This window comes from Pongo pygmaeus, chromosome 4 (assembly GCF_028885625.2).
Source record: "Pongo pygmaeus isolate AG05252 chromosome 4, NHGRI_mPonPyg2-v2.0_pri, whole genome shotgun sequence".
In the NCBI taxonomy this organism is placed as follows: Eukaryota; Metazoa; Chordata; class Mammalia; order Primates; family Hominidae; genus Pongo; species Pongo pygmaeus.
In genome coordinates, this window is record NC_072377.2 from 102,073,160 (window position 1) to 102,088,567 (window position 15,408).

At 39.1% G+C, this 15,408-nt stretch overlaps 1 long non-coding RNA gene across 1 annotated transcript in view; it reads right to left on the reverse strand.

Moving 5' to 3' along the window:
- Positions 1-14,949, reverse strand: part of LOC129037227 (uncharacterized) — a 72,971-nt gene extending 58,022 nt beyond the window's left edge. Inside the window, exons 1-3 of the long non-coding RNA XR_008502752.1 lie at positions 14,657-14,949; positions 14,411-14,503; positions 14,025-14,130 (exon numbers count right to left, since the gene is read on the reverse strand). This is a non-coding gene — a long non-coding RNA (uncharacterized LOC129037227). The remainder of the gene's footprint in view (positions 1-14,024; positions 14,131-14,410; positions 14,504-14,656) is intronic.
- Between the last annotated feature and the right edge of the window lie 459 nt (positions 14,950-15,408).

Consider the following 15,408-nt stretch of genomic DNA (forward strand, 5'->3'; position numbering starts at 1 on the left):
TCATCTACATTAGATATTTCTCCTAATGCTATCCCTCCCCTAACCCCCCACCCCCCAACAGGCCCCGGTGTGTGATGTTCCCCTCCCTGTGTCCATGTGTTCTCATTGCTCAACTCCCACTTATGAGTGAGAACATGCGGTGTTTGGTTTTCTGTTCCTGTGTTAATTTGCTGAGAATGATGGTTTCCAGCTTCGTCCATGTCCCTGTGAAGGACATAAACTCATCCTTTTATGTGGCTGCATTTTATTCCATGGTGTATCTGTGTCACATTTTCTTTATCCAGTCTATCATTGATGGGCATTTGGGTTGGTTCCAAGTTCCACATTATTTTTTAAATAAACTTTATTTTTAGAACAGTTGCAAAGATAATACAGAGAGCTCTTACAGCTGCCACACCGGGTTTCTCCTGTTTTTCATATTTTACATTACTATGATAATTTTATTACAATTGATGCCTTTTTCGTAAGTAAATTCCACAATTTATTCAACATTTTTTAGTTTTACCTAATGTTTTGTTGTTGTTGTTGTTCCAGAATCCCACCCAGGATACCACATTACATGTAGTTGTCCTGTCTCTTTAGGCTCCTCTTGGCTGTGACATTTGCACAGACTTTCTTGGTTGTTGATAACCTTGGCAGTTTTGAGGAGTACTAGACAGGTATTTGGTAGAACATCTCTCTACAAATCTCTATGGAATTTGCCTGGTGTGTTTCTCTTGATTAAACTGAGGTTGTGAGCTTAGGTGGAAACATCAAAGGGTAAAGTGTCATCTTTCCTGAATCATATTAACAGAACATACTATCAAAACGACTTATCACTGATGATATTGACCTTGATCACTGGCTGATCAAGTTGTGCTTGTCTGAATTTTTCACTATAAAGTTACTCTTTTTTTCTCTTTACATATGGTACTCTTTGGAATGAAGCCATTATGCATAGCCTACTCTTTAATTAGTGGGGAATTATGTTCTACCTCCTTGAAGGCAATGTATCTAAATAAATTATTTGGAGTTCTGCTGCACAAGAGATATGCAATTATTTATTTACATAAATATGGGTCCACAGATATTTATTTTATATTTTAGGTTATAATACAATACTACCTCTTTTTGTTGCTCAAATTGTTACAGCTTTGGCCATTGGGAGGTCTTTCAATTTGTTCCTGTGTTCTTTGACAAATGCCTATCATTTTTTTTCTTTTTTTCTTTTTTGAGACCAGGTCTTGCTCTGCAATCCAGGCTGAAGTGCAGTGATGGGATCACAGCTCACTGCAGCCTCAATCTCCCAGGCTCAATGATCCTCCCACCTCAGCCTCCTGAGTAGCTGGGACCACAGGTGCATGCCACCATGCCTGGCTAATTTACTTTTATTTTTTGTTGCTACAGGGTCTCTCTATGTTACCCAGGCTGGTTTCAAATGCCTGGGCTCAAGCAATCCTCCTGCCTTGGCCTTCCAAACTGGTGGGATTACAGGTGTAAGTCAAGAGGCCCAGCCATTTTTTTTTAGGCTCTCTCTAATGGAAGATCAAGAAAATGTAAGTGTTTATATTACCCAGTGTACATATGCACATCTATAAAAATTTCTAGACGTAACTATTTTTATCTATATTAAGTTAAATGTGAGTTCATACTGATGTCTCCAATTCTAATCCATTACTATATGGATTATTATAGACTTTTCCCCTTACTTGTTTGTTATTCTTACTTTAACAGTGAGAAGACTGGCTCCTACCATTTGCCATCCATTTACTTAATTGCTTAGTTCAACTATATGTAAAACAATATTAAGATTGTTAACTCATACCTCCATGGGAAACAACTTTATCAACTGAAATACAATGCTTATGTGCAGTTTCTTTTGCCTTTTTATTCTTACGAACTCTACTCATTCTAAAGTTATTTAGGTCAGCACCTTTTTCCTCAACCCCTTTCAATGAGGTTGTTTCATGCACCTATGACACAGTTAGATTATTTTGTCATGGTGCATTCCATCCTGCGCTCCACTGACCTCCTAATTTTTCTTAAATTTTCAAACATTAAGGTTCTCTCCTCATACTGTAAAGTTTTATGGGTTTTCACGTGTGCATAAAGTATCATTAAAGTGTCATACAGAATAGTTTCACTACCCTAAAAACAATCCCCTGTGCTTCAACTATTCAACTCTCTCCACCTATAACCAAACCCCTGGCAATTACTAATCATTCTACTGTCTGTATGTCCCTTTTAGAATATCATACAATTAAAATTATACAATATATAGACTTTTCAGAACAGCTTTTTCATTTAACAATCTGCATTTAAGTTTCTATCTTTCCATAGCTTGATGGCTCATTTCTTTTTATCACTGATTAATATTCTATTATATGAATGTACCAAGGTTTGCTTATTCATTTGCTTATTAAAGTCCATCTTCATTAATTCTTATTTTTTAATGATGACTAAAGCTGCTATAAACTTAACATGCAGTTTTTGGAATGGACATTACATTTTCAAGTTAGTTGGGATAATACCTATGGCACAATGCTGTATAATGGTAAGGTAAGACTATTTTTAGCTTTATAAAAAACTGCCAGACTCTTCTAAAGTGACTGTGGCATTTTGCACTCTCAAGAGGAAATAAGTAAGATTTCAGTTGCTCTTTGCTTCTCCTCATTCTCACCAGAACTGGGTTTGTGAGGATTTTTTTTTTTTTTTTTTTTTTTTTAGCAATTCTAAGAGGTGTTTAGCAGTATTTCCTTGTTTTAATTTACAATTCCCTAATGATATATGATCTTGTCATCTTTTTATATTCTAATTTGTCATCTCTGTATCTTCTTTGGTGAGTTGTCTGGTCATATGTTTTATCCTTTGTCTATTTTGTATTGGGTCCTCTTCTTCTTTTTCTTTTTCTTTTCTTCTCCTTCTTCTTATCCTTCCCTCCTCCTACTCCTCCTCTATAAATAAAAAAAAAATTTAATTTATTATACTTTAAGTTCTGGGATACATGTGCAGAATGTGCAGGTTTGTTACATAGGCATACACATGCCATGGTGTATACATATGTATACACATGTCTCCTCCTCCTCCTCCTCCTCATCCTCCTCCTCTCCTCTCCTCTCCCTCTTCCTCTTCTTCTTCTTCTTCCTCTTCTTCTTCCTCTTCTTATTCTTCTTCTTCCTCTTCTTCCTCTTCTTCTTCTTTCTCACTATATTGCCCAGGGTAATCTCAAACTCCTGGTCTCAAGTAATCCTCCCACTCTGGCCTCCCAAAGCACTAGGATTGTAGATATTAGTAACCATGCCTGGTGTCTTTTGTTTTCTTATAGTTGAGCTCCAAGAGCTCTTTCTATGTTTTGAACATAAATCTTTTATTGAATGTATATTTTCTGTTTTCCAAATATTCTGTTTCAAATTTTTTGTATGTCTGTCTTTTTATTCTTTTAGCAGTGCCTTTCTAAAAACATAATTTTTAGTTTTAATTAAATCTAACATTAAATTATTTTTCATGTATCATGCTTTTAGTGTGTGTCAAAAATTTAATGTCAAACCATAGGTCACGTATTTTTTTCCTATATTTTCTTCAAGAACTTTAATATTTTGTATTTTACATTTAAGTATATGATCCATTTTGAGTTAATTTTTGTGAAAGATATAAGGTTTGTGTCTAGGTTAAATTTTGCATGTTGGTTTCAATTGTTCCCACACCTTTGCTGAAAGGACTATTATTTCTCTATTTAGTGGCCTTTACTCTTTTGTAAAGGATTGGTTTACTATATTTGTGTGACTATATTTCTATTCTCTTCCATTTATCTAAGTGTCTGGTCTTTTACCAGTATCACATCTGTGTTGATTACTCTGAAATTATAGTAAGTTTTGGAATTGGATAGAATTTCTCCAACTTTTTCTTCTTCTTCAATATTATATTGGATATTCTAGGTTCTTGGCCTTTCTATATAAATTTCAGAATGAATTTGTCAATATTGAAAATATAACTTTTTGAGATTTTGTTGAAATCTATAGATTTGAGATTTATGTTGAATCTATAGATCAAATTGGGAAGAAGAAACATCTTTACAACACCGAGTTTTCTAATCCATGAACATGGAATATCACTCCATTCAAATAGAGCTGCTTTGATTTTCCACAGAGTTTCGTATTAATAGCTTTTAGCATACAAATTATGTACATATTTTGTTAGATTTATGCCCAAATATTCCATTTTTGGGTGTTATTGCAAATGGCATTGTTATGTTTATTGCTGGTAGGTAGAAAAACAATTAACCTTTGTATATTAACCTAGTATCCTGCATCCTTATTAATTCCAGTATATTTTGTTGTCATTGTTGATTAATTGGGATTTTATCATGCTCTTTGTGAACAAAGACTATTATATTTCTTTCTTTCTTTTTCTTGTTTCATTGCATTAGCTACCACTTCCATGACAGTATTGAATAGGTGTGGTAAAGGGGACATCCTCATCTTATCTTGATCTTAGATGGAAAACGTCCAGTTTCTCACCATTAACTAGTATCTGTAGCTGTCATGTTATTTATAACTGATACTTTAAAAATATTTGAGAACACCCAAGGTTGTTGCTATTTTTCACTTCTGATATATTCCCCCTTTTGTTGCTGCCAATAAGCTGCTTATTATCTTCCAAAGAGCTGAGTTCATTTTAAAGATAGGCTAGGATAGAAATGAATGCAAGGATTGTCTATTCTAATGAACAGTAAAAGATAAATGAAATCCTAATCAGAAGCAATAAGCTGAAGCTCATAAGCCACTCCTTGGAGCCATATTAAACAACAAGGGAAGATCTAAACCCCACTTCTACTAAAAATACAAAAATTAGCTGGGCATGGTGGCACATGCCTGTAGTCCCAGCTACTTGGGAGGCTGAGGCAGGAGAATCGCTTGAACCCAGGAGGTGGAAGTTGCAGTGAGCGGAGATCACGCCACTGCACTCACTCCAGCCTGTCAAAAGAGCAAGACTCCCTGTCAATTTAAAAAAAATAAATAAAAAGATCTAAGTTTCTAAATTTTCTTCCTGGGTTAGGAAGTGTCTTTCTAGAAATACCTATTTTTATCTGCTCCCCTTGGAGTTTAAAGAATTTGATCAGCACGTAGAGAATGGGAAAGATGAGAAAAGGCGATTTCAAGTTCATAACCTGAAGGATTTGTTTCTTCTATTCCAAACTGGAATTCTGAATGAATTCTATTATAGTAACATATCTATATCTGGTAGCTAATTTTCTCTAGAATTCTTGGTTGGATACCATGTTGTACTTCACATATTATGCATTCATTTATTAAACATCCATTGAGTGTGGTCCCTATGGCATTGAAAACCTACCTAGTACATAATTTATCCCTATGCATGAACATGCTCTGAATTCAAAACAGCTGATTTCCACATGCAGCATTAGATCCCAACTATTTGAACCAGTTGAGTCCCATTAGCAGAGTTTTCCTTTTGCAGGGACAAGGCAAAATCATTACATAAAAGGTAATTTTTAGTCCTAATGAGAGTAATATCTCTGGGCTCATCTTTCCACTTTTCTTTCAGTCCAGTTTATTCTGATCTAATATCTCCAATTTTCATTCTCGTTTTTATTATCTTTTGTGAGAGAGATATAAAAATATAATAAATTATAATAAGCATACATCCCCCCTGATTGATTTACATAAGAAAAGGCTCCTTCTGGAAGAGAAGAGGTGTTAGGAAAGATACAAGAGAAGGAAAAAGCAAAAGGAAAGAGTTTGGACCAGAAAGAGATTAGATAGATAGGTAATTAGATTAAACATGTGTAGTAAAAGAACAGTCATGGTGAGTGAAACTGAGTAGAGAGAAGAGTGAAGAGAAATTTTGCTGTGTATTAGGCAACATAACCTCTTCATTGTACCACTTTGAGCATATTTAATAAACATTTGATTTCATTTTTCTTTTTCAATATTGAAATAGTGCTTCCTTCTCTATGACCTCACTCATATTACTTGGTTACACTAGTTTCCTTCTTTCTGCCTAAACCCTTGCATACTAAGACTAATTGGCTGCTTATGAGGGCTGATTCTAGTTTTGCCCCTAGAATCTATGGCTCAATTTTCCCTTGATTCCAGCCCAGCCTGCCTGCTGGAGCAAGCCTATGCTAACAGATACCCCACCCCATATCCCACATTCTGTATTCTCTCTTGCCCAAGACTCTTGGACAGTCAATTGTGTCAGGAAACTCATAAAAAGTGATTACATTAAGAAAATCAAATTTTATACGGCAAACTAGTTATAAAGCTTCCAGGAGGACGATAAAACAAAGAAGGAACAAATTAACAACAGCAGGAAGTGACTAGCATTACTAAGATGGCAAAGGCAAAGACACAGGGAGAAGATGTTATACAAACTGATAAGCCAGGGCCATTCAGTGAGAAATCAGAGTCAATTTAGGGGAGCTGGGACTATGGAGAAGGAGACACAGCCACTGCTAAAGACTGTCTGAAACCAAAAAGGTAAAGGGAATACTCTGGCTTCTCTCTTCCTTCCACCTTCCAGTTTCCCACCAGTGCTTCCCATTGATGAAGCTGAGTCAGAAGCCAATGGACAAAGAAGCTAAGAAAGGTGATTTTTGAATTTGTGGGGTCAATCACCTCCCTACAATTCAGAGCAAAGCAGAGGAAGAACAGAGAAATGAGCCGAAAGCAAACAGAAAAATTACACACAAAGACAATAATTCTCTGAGGACCTAGTTCACAGGTCCTCACCACTGATCTCAATTCTCAGATCTATCACTATTACAGATACTGCCTGCCCATTGTATATTCATTCATAGTTGCTGCATTGTATCCCAGTTAATGAGGATGTGTCCAGACTTTTGGGTTTAAGGATCTTCAGTGCTATGCTATGACCACCTACAGCTTTAGACGGTTTATGAATCGATGCTAAAACTGCAGATGCTTCTCTGGATTCGGGTCCATCATAGAGAGCACCACCACTGCTGCCTCCCCCCACCACAAGAGAAATTTCTGGAGAAATATATGTGCCTCTTCCTGGTTTCATGCCTTGCACACAAGCCATATAATTGGACCATAACCCTCCTTTCTCCAGGTTGCTTGTTGAAGATCCCTTACCTCCAAGCAGTACTAAGCAACATCTTTCACAGGTTCACCCTGGGATGATGCCCACCGATAAGATGGGTGGATGCTGGCAGGATCAGAATCAATGACCTGTTGCCCTGTAGAATGTTGGCCATAATTCCAGGACCATATGCCCCAGAACAACCAGTTAAAAGGGAAATTTAAAATATCACAAGACAAAATGGAAACACAAAATACCAAAACTTATGGGATACAGCAAAAACAGTTCTAAAAAAAAGTTTATACCAATAAACACCTACATCAAAAAGAAAGATCACACCTGTAATTCCAGTTACTCAGGAGACTGAGGGGGAGAATCACTTGAGCCCAGGAGTCTAGACTGCATGAGCTATGATCATGCCACTGCACTTCAGCCTGAGTGACAGAGTGAGATTCCATCTCTTAAAAAAATTAACAAATAAATAACATTTTGTCTTAAGAAAATAGACAAAGAAGAATACGCTAAGCCCAACGTTAGCAGAAGAAAACAAATAATAAAGATCAGAGCAGAAACAAATGAAATAGAGACTAGGAAAATAATACAAAAGATTAATGAAACGAAGAGTTTTCTTCAAAAAGATAAAATTGGCAAATCTTTGTCTAGAAAAAACAAAAAAGGCTCAAATAAATAAAACAAGATATTAGAGAGGAGCTATTACAACTCACATCAAATAAAAATATCATGAGACTGTTATAAGCAATTATATGCCAAAAAATTGGATAACCTAGAAGAAATGAATAAATTCCTAGACACATACAACCTACCAAGACTGAATCACAAAAAAAAAAAAAAAAAAAAAAGAAAATCTGAACAGACCAAAAAATGTAAAAGAAAAAATGTAAAAGAGGCATTAAAAATAAAGATGCTTTGGAATAATGAGTAAAGAGATTGAATCAGTAATAAAAAGTCTTCAGCTGTGTGCAGTGGCTCATGCCTGTAATCCCAGAACTCTGGGAGGCCAAGGCAAGCAGATCAACTTGAGGCCAAGAGTTCCAAACCAGCCTGGCCAACATGGTAAAACCCTGTCTCTACTAAAAATACAAAAAAATTAGCCAGTCTTGGTGGCACATGTCTGTAACCTCAGCTACTCAGGAGGCTGAGGCATGAGAATTGCTTGAGCCTGGGAGGCAGAGGTTGCAGTGAGCTGAGATTCCTGCACTACCCTCCAGCCTGGGTGACAGAGCAAGACTCTGACTGGAAAAAAAAAAAAAGTCTCCATCAAAGAAAATTCCAGGACCTGATAGTGTGATCGTTAGATTCTACCAAGCATTTAAAGAACTGTTACCTGGGATAATGCCTATGTGACATAGCTGAATTTCTACCCTGCCCTAACTCTGCTTATCTTTAAGAAACAAGATGCCTATGATAAAAATTCTCATTGTAATCAGACTGGTTAGGATCAGAGCTCTTTGTTTTGAGATTGTTTAGAACCGAGATAGCCAATTAAATGACTTCAAAAAGACGTCAGGCTTTATTATAATCTATTTCTACACTAAATGACACTACCTTCAGTGCCATGACAGTTGACAATTGCTGTGACAATGACCAAAAGAAGCCATAAAAGGAAGAAAAAGGAAGGAAGCACTCCATTTCCAAAAAGTTCACCACCCATTTACAAAAAAGATGTGAATATCCTTTCCCTCACTTTTAATGTCCACCCCATGCATTAGAGATACCCCATATTTTAACCCACTCACCATTTGCTAGTCAAGAAGTTGACTCATGAGCCATGCTCCCACTTCTCAATTCCATGGCCATTAAATAAGTCTGTACTGCTTGAAACTCACTTTCAGTTTCCTATATTTGGTTTCATGACACTGAATAGGGAAAGACTCCATCTTATAGGGGACCAGCTTTGTCAGTAACAGAACTGGTTAACCAGTGTGGGGCCCTGGACTAAATGGTCCACCTCCCTATATGGGAAGCCCCTTATCTCCCTGGAGACCCAGCAACTGGCACCAGACAGCATCAGCTGACAAAGAATTCTGACCTACACAGAATATTCCATCTGACAGAATACACATTCTTCTCAAGAACATACAAAATATTCTCCAGGATAGATCGATGTTAGGTAACATGACAAATGTTAGCAAATTTGAAAAGATCAAATTATATCAAGAATCTTTTCCAGTCACAATCAATAACAACAGAAATTTTGGTAAATTTGCAAATACACAGAAGTTAAACAATATGTCCCAGAACAACCAATTAAAAGGGAAATTTAAAATATCATGAGACAAACAAATTGGAAACACAGCATGTCATAACTTATGGGATGCAGCAAAAACAGTTCTAAAAAAATGTTCATACCAATAAACACCTACATCAAAGAATGTATATTTATCCTGACTCTCGGTGCCAGGGATCAGCTTTGAGGAATGTAATATATTATTGTTGTGATGGAGTAAGCAGGCAGGCAAAGGGTTATAAAACTATACTGGGAAGGACCCGCTGAGCAATGTACGATGGGACATTTTCCCAGGATTATGGTTCTGCATGGGTACTCCTGGTACCACATTATTGTCCCATCCTCCGTAAATGGCTCCTTATGTCCCAAGACTCCCTTAAGTGTCTCGGCAAAGGTGAGAAAGGAACTGAAGGGTGGCTATGCCCCAAGTAGAGGGCCTGCAAAATGTTCTTGAAAAGATAAGAGAAGAACTGAAGGACTGACAGTCTAGACTGCAGGATTAGGAAACAGCCTATAGGTAAATTGTGTGTGTGTGTGTGTGTCCTTCTCTGTTTCTCTGTTTACTCCTCTTTGTTTGCTCTCTTACATCCGTAAAAACCTCCAACATACCATTTTTTTTGCACTGGAGAAGCTTGGGTTTCATCCTTCTTGGAAAACACCTCCTCCTACTCTTTGACAAAGCCACAAGGACAAGATGGCCTTGGCTACTCTCCTGAAAGGAGAGGTGCCAAGGATGCCTAGCTGGCCTTCAAGGAGATATCAGGGATGCCTGCATGCAATGATAAATAGTAGCTTTGTGCACAGTAAGAAATATTTAGAGTTCAAATAGCTAGCCTGCACTTATTGAGTTAAGTAGTTTTCTAAAGCTATCTTCCTCTCTTTTCTTTGCCTGCTGTGAATCCCCTGTTATTCAGTTGCTGGTGCTGAGATAAGACTTATTATTTCTGGTGTAACTGAAATGGAGACATTGAAAACCCATTTGAAACTGAAAAAAAAACTGTAAAGGAGGATTACAAAAAAAAACTGCCATAAATACTGCTTTACCCAAATTTTCCAATTTTTTTTTTTAAATTAAATCTACTATTTTATCACATAAAATGGTGAGTCTGTATTGTATCTCATGGCTAAAATTCTGAGGTAAAAGCTCTTGGATCTTTGTGTATGTACAGAAGTATTATCTTATGTGGGAAGTCTAGCATACCACCAAAGTGGCTTATAAGTGAATAAGTACTCATGAATTAAGTAAGTCCAAATGCTCTTCAAGTTCACATGAATTTAGTAATCTTTGATAAAATGGTTTTCAAATTAATAAAATAAAAATTTTAAACGTCTTCAATATTGTTAGGATATATTTTTGTCCAGATTTGCTAATTATTTTATATTTAAAACTCAGTGAAGGGAAACAGAGCCTCTTACCCGCAGGAAAGAAAGAGAGGTGGCAGGGTTTTGGAAGAGAGGCAGACCCGACATTTTCACATTCCTTCACACTCACCTTCCAGGATCCTGGGCGAGGCCCCAGTTGAAATGGGAAAGGTTCCCTTGTTCCCCTCGCAGGGAATGTGATGGGGGTCTGGCTTGCTTCTCCAGTGCCCCACTGCTGGAACCTCTAGGGAATCAGACAGACAGGCAGGCTGTGGGGCAACAACCCCACGGCAGTGTCTAGGGGTGAATGTTTACAGCTGAAGCCCCAGTGGGCATGTGTTACAGGGACCTCTTTTAGTTTCCCTCTATAGGTGACTTGTGATAACCAGCTCAATTAGACCCCCTTCCTTATCACAAGGACGGAAGGATTTCTGTATCCCAGGGTTTCTTGCCTTGGTGTACCAGAAGAATCAGATCACACGTGGGCTTGGAGAAGGAGTGCAAGGTTTTATTGAGTAGAAGTAGCTCTCAGCAGATGGGGGAGTCAGAGGGGAGACGTTTTTCCCCTGGAGTTGGGCAGACTTTCTCTGACTGCCCCAGCTAAACTCTGCCTCATCCCACTAGTGTATGGCCTGTGACGTGCTAGCGTGCCTGCCTGCATCTGTTGGTATGCTCTTCTGCTGGCATGCTCCCCCCCAATCCTCTTGCATCCAGCCGCTTGTGTCTTCTTCTGCTGATGTGTTCCTCTTGATATCTGGCTGCCTGTGTGTCTGCCCACTAAGGTCTTGGGTTTTTATAGGCCTAGGATAGGGGCCTGGCGGGTCAGGATGGTCTTGAAAAATGCAACATTTGGGCATGAAAACAGGAGTGCCTGTCCTCACCTAGTTTCACGGGGGTGAAACCCTTGCCAGGGACCTGCCTGTCTCTACCCAGCACTGCCCTGCCCCACTCCTATATCACTATGTGGACCCAGGCATTCAAAAACTCCTCCACAATATTTAGAGAAGCCTTAGCTAGGGACCCGGAGCACCTGATTTTTCTGAATGGATGGCATAATGTGACCAAGCATTCTGAAAACTTAAAACTCAACTCACGAGGCCCCCACCATTAGCCCTAACCAACTTAAACAAACCTTTTCATCTTTATGTTTCATAAGAGGAAGGAATTGCTCTAGTAATACTAACTTGAAGGTTGGGCCCACTGACCTGGATAAACGATCTACTTTTCCAAGCAACTGGAATTACTTGCTAAACGCTGAACTCCTTGCCTTGCCTTGGGTCAGTGGCAGTCACAGCCCTCCTTTTAAAAGAAACAGAAAAGTTAACCTTTGGCCAACCCCTAACTATCTGGACTCCCCACCATACCCAGACCTTCATGAATGAAAGGGGGGCAGAATGGCTGTCCCCAGGCAATGCTCTCCAGTTACAGACAACCATCACATAACTTTGAAGGTGTGTAATAGCTTGAACACAGCCACACTCCTTCCACCTGAAGATGGTCACTTATCTCACAACTGCTTAGAGGTGATGGAGTAAGTTTACTCCAGTAGGCCGGACCACAAACGTGACTCTATTGAGAATGCAGAATCCCAGTGGTTCACCAATGGGAGAGGCTATATGCAAGAGGAACAGGGGAGGGCAGGGTACGCTATGGTCTGTCTCACTGATACCGTAGAAGCGGGCACTCTTCTACCAGGATGCTCTTAGCCTGCACTGTCAAGCCCGCACTGCTTGACCCTCACTTTCAGTTTCATTGTATTGGCTTTGTGATACTGAACAGAGAAAGGCCCCATCTTTTGGGGGACAGAAGACAGAGCTTGTTGCTCTAACCAGGGCATAAAAATTGAGTGAAGGGAATGCACTTAAGTATACGCTGATTCCAGGTACTAATATTCCATCTTACACACACACGGCACTAGTTAGAGGAAAAGGGGCATGTTAACCTCTGTTAATAAAGAGGTCCAAATTGGCACCATCGTTTTAAGGTTATTAGAGACTGTAAGAAAACTAGCCCAGGTGGCAGTAGTTCATTACCGCAGCCACCAGAAGTGGGATGTTAAGGTAATTAAAGAAAAGAATAAAGCCAACCTAGTGTCAAAACAGGTGGCTTTAGGGAAGGTCACTTTCTAAATGCCACCTTCACATTCTTTCCTGGGTCCCGCTCTTTTTATCCTGTCTTACTCTCAAAAGGAATGGAAAAAAGCCTCCAAATGGGGTTATACCAAAAGTATTGATCAGTCAGGATGGCTAATAAGCCCTCATGGACAATTTCTTTTCCCAAAAGCAGTTGCCTTGCAGACCGTTAAAACAAAAACCATTCTAACATTCACTGATCAAGAGGCCCTTTCACTGGCTTTGCAAAAGTATAGCTCCCTGAGGGTTGGGGCAGTTAATCAAAGAGATAGTTGAGACTAGCCCCATCTGCTATGTTAATAACCCTAATATCCACCTTATGCAGTGGGTGGGGAGAAGGGAAGAGAGACTACTCAGCTGGTCCAGTACCAAGGTAGACACCCAGGGAAAGATTGGTAAATCGGTTTCACAGTTATGCCCAGGGGCTTTAAAAACTTATATACCTCCTGGTTCTTATGGACACATTTTCAGGATGGGTGGAAGTCTTTGCCACCCACACTGAAATTGCACATGAGATGGCAAAGGTCCCCAGATTCAAGCTGCCTTGGTCAATCCACATTGATAATGAACCAGCATTTATAGCTTTCATTACTAAGGCTGCTTCTTGGAGCTTAGAAATAAAATGATCCCTACATACCACCTGGAGACCACAGTCTCAGGCAAAATAGAGCACACCAGCCAGACCCTTAAAAGGACTTTAGCCAAAGTAAGCCAGAAAACCCATCTCCCATGGATTTCATTACTCCCCACAGCCTTGTTAAAAATAAGAAAAACTCCAAAAGGAAAAATCAAACTGAGCCCTTATGAGCTAATGTATGGCCAACTGGTCCAGGTCTCGTAAGGTAACCAGGAGGTCCTCAGAAACATGAAAAAATAAAATACGCTACCAAGGTTAGAAAAATAATAAAGTCCTTTCAAAAGTATAGAATTCAAGGATTACCTTCATCATCTCATTTGGCCCTTCATCTTTTACAACCCAGGACTGGGTTTTGTTAAAAACCTAAAAGTGGGAAGACCACAAGATTATTTAGAACCTAAATAGACAAGACCATATCTGGTAATTCTTACAACTAACTCTGCCTTAGAGTTACAGGGAGTGATGCCTTGGGTCCACCACACCCAGATAAAGGCAGCCACAGAACCTAAGGAAGAAAGTGCCATTTACTGAGCTGAAGCACTCTCAGACCTAAGGTTCCTTTTCAAAAGGATGGACAAGAAACCTCAAACAGATAGGTTACCTTGGGCCCACATATACTTTTCTGTCAGGGCTTAATCTACTTGTCTTGCTTGCCGGTATTCTAAGCTTTGTCCTTGGAGTCACCTTGTTTCATCCAGAGCCTACCTCTGTTTGGAAAACACATGACATCAAGGAGAGTGCAGTTAGGGAACCTAACCCCCAGACAAGTCAAAATATTTAATTGTTTTCCATTCCCCTCTTGCTTAGGGAATAAAATGGCGATTAGGCTTATTCTGGCTGGCATCAGGATAGTGGGCAGTCTCCTTGCCCCTTAGGGAAGGTTTGCCTACAATGAAGTTACCCTCCACTACTTTGAAACAGTTATAGAAACTTTAGCCTATAAGACCGGCGATGGCTTTATCTGCCTCACAGTCTCCCCAAACTTACTAGCCAACATCGTGCGTTATAACCATCCGGCTCTTGATGACCTCTTGGGAGAACAAGGTAGGGTGTGTGTAGTCACCAACTCTTCCTGTTGTGCTTGGGTAATAATTTTAGATAAATAAAAAAATACATTAAAGTCATCTACAACCAGACCAAGTGGTTGCACCAATTTAACCAAAAGGGCATGGGCCCTCAGGGAATATGGAAAAATTATAAAACAGGCCATCTCTAATCTCACATGGTTCTTACCCTTCCTGGGCACTTTAGCTGACATCCTACTTCTCTTGATCTTTGGGCCCTGTTTCTTAAACTGCCTTGTTTCTTTTGTGTCTAAGCAAGTTGAGGACATATAGCAATATGAACAGCTAGGCTTATATCCAGGAGATAACTAGACCTACCTAAGACTAGCTAGGAAAAATTTCACTCCTCTAATGGGTCCCATATCAACACCTGGATTCAGCTTAAAGAAGTTATAGATGACGGACCTTCATCCCTTCACACCCCTCAAGAATGAGGAGTAAATATAGAGAAAAGGAGGAATTTGTTACACAGTTTAACGGTAATATGACATAGCTGAATTTCTACGCAGCCTTAACTCTGCTTATCTTTAAGAAACAGGACACCTGCAATAAAAAATTCCCTTTGTAACCCTTACGAGCTGAGACTGGTAAGAACCAAGATAGCCAATCAAATCACTTCAAAAAGACCTCAGGCTCCATTATGATCACATTTCCATGCTAAATGGCACCATGACCACTGACAATCACCATGACAATGACCAAAAGAAGCCATGAAAGGGCAAAAGGAAAGGCAGCTCTCAGGTTCTGGGACATTTCTCTCCCATTACCAGAAAAGACATGAATATTCCTCTTCTCACTTTTAAGGCGAACCCTTTCATTAGAGAAATCCTATATTTTAACCCTTTCACACCTCACTAGTTGAGAAGTTGATTTGTGAGCCATGCTTTTACTTCTTAATCCCACGGCCATTGAATAAAGCCT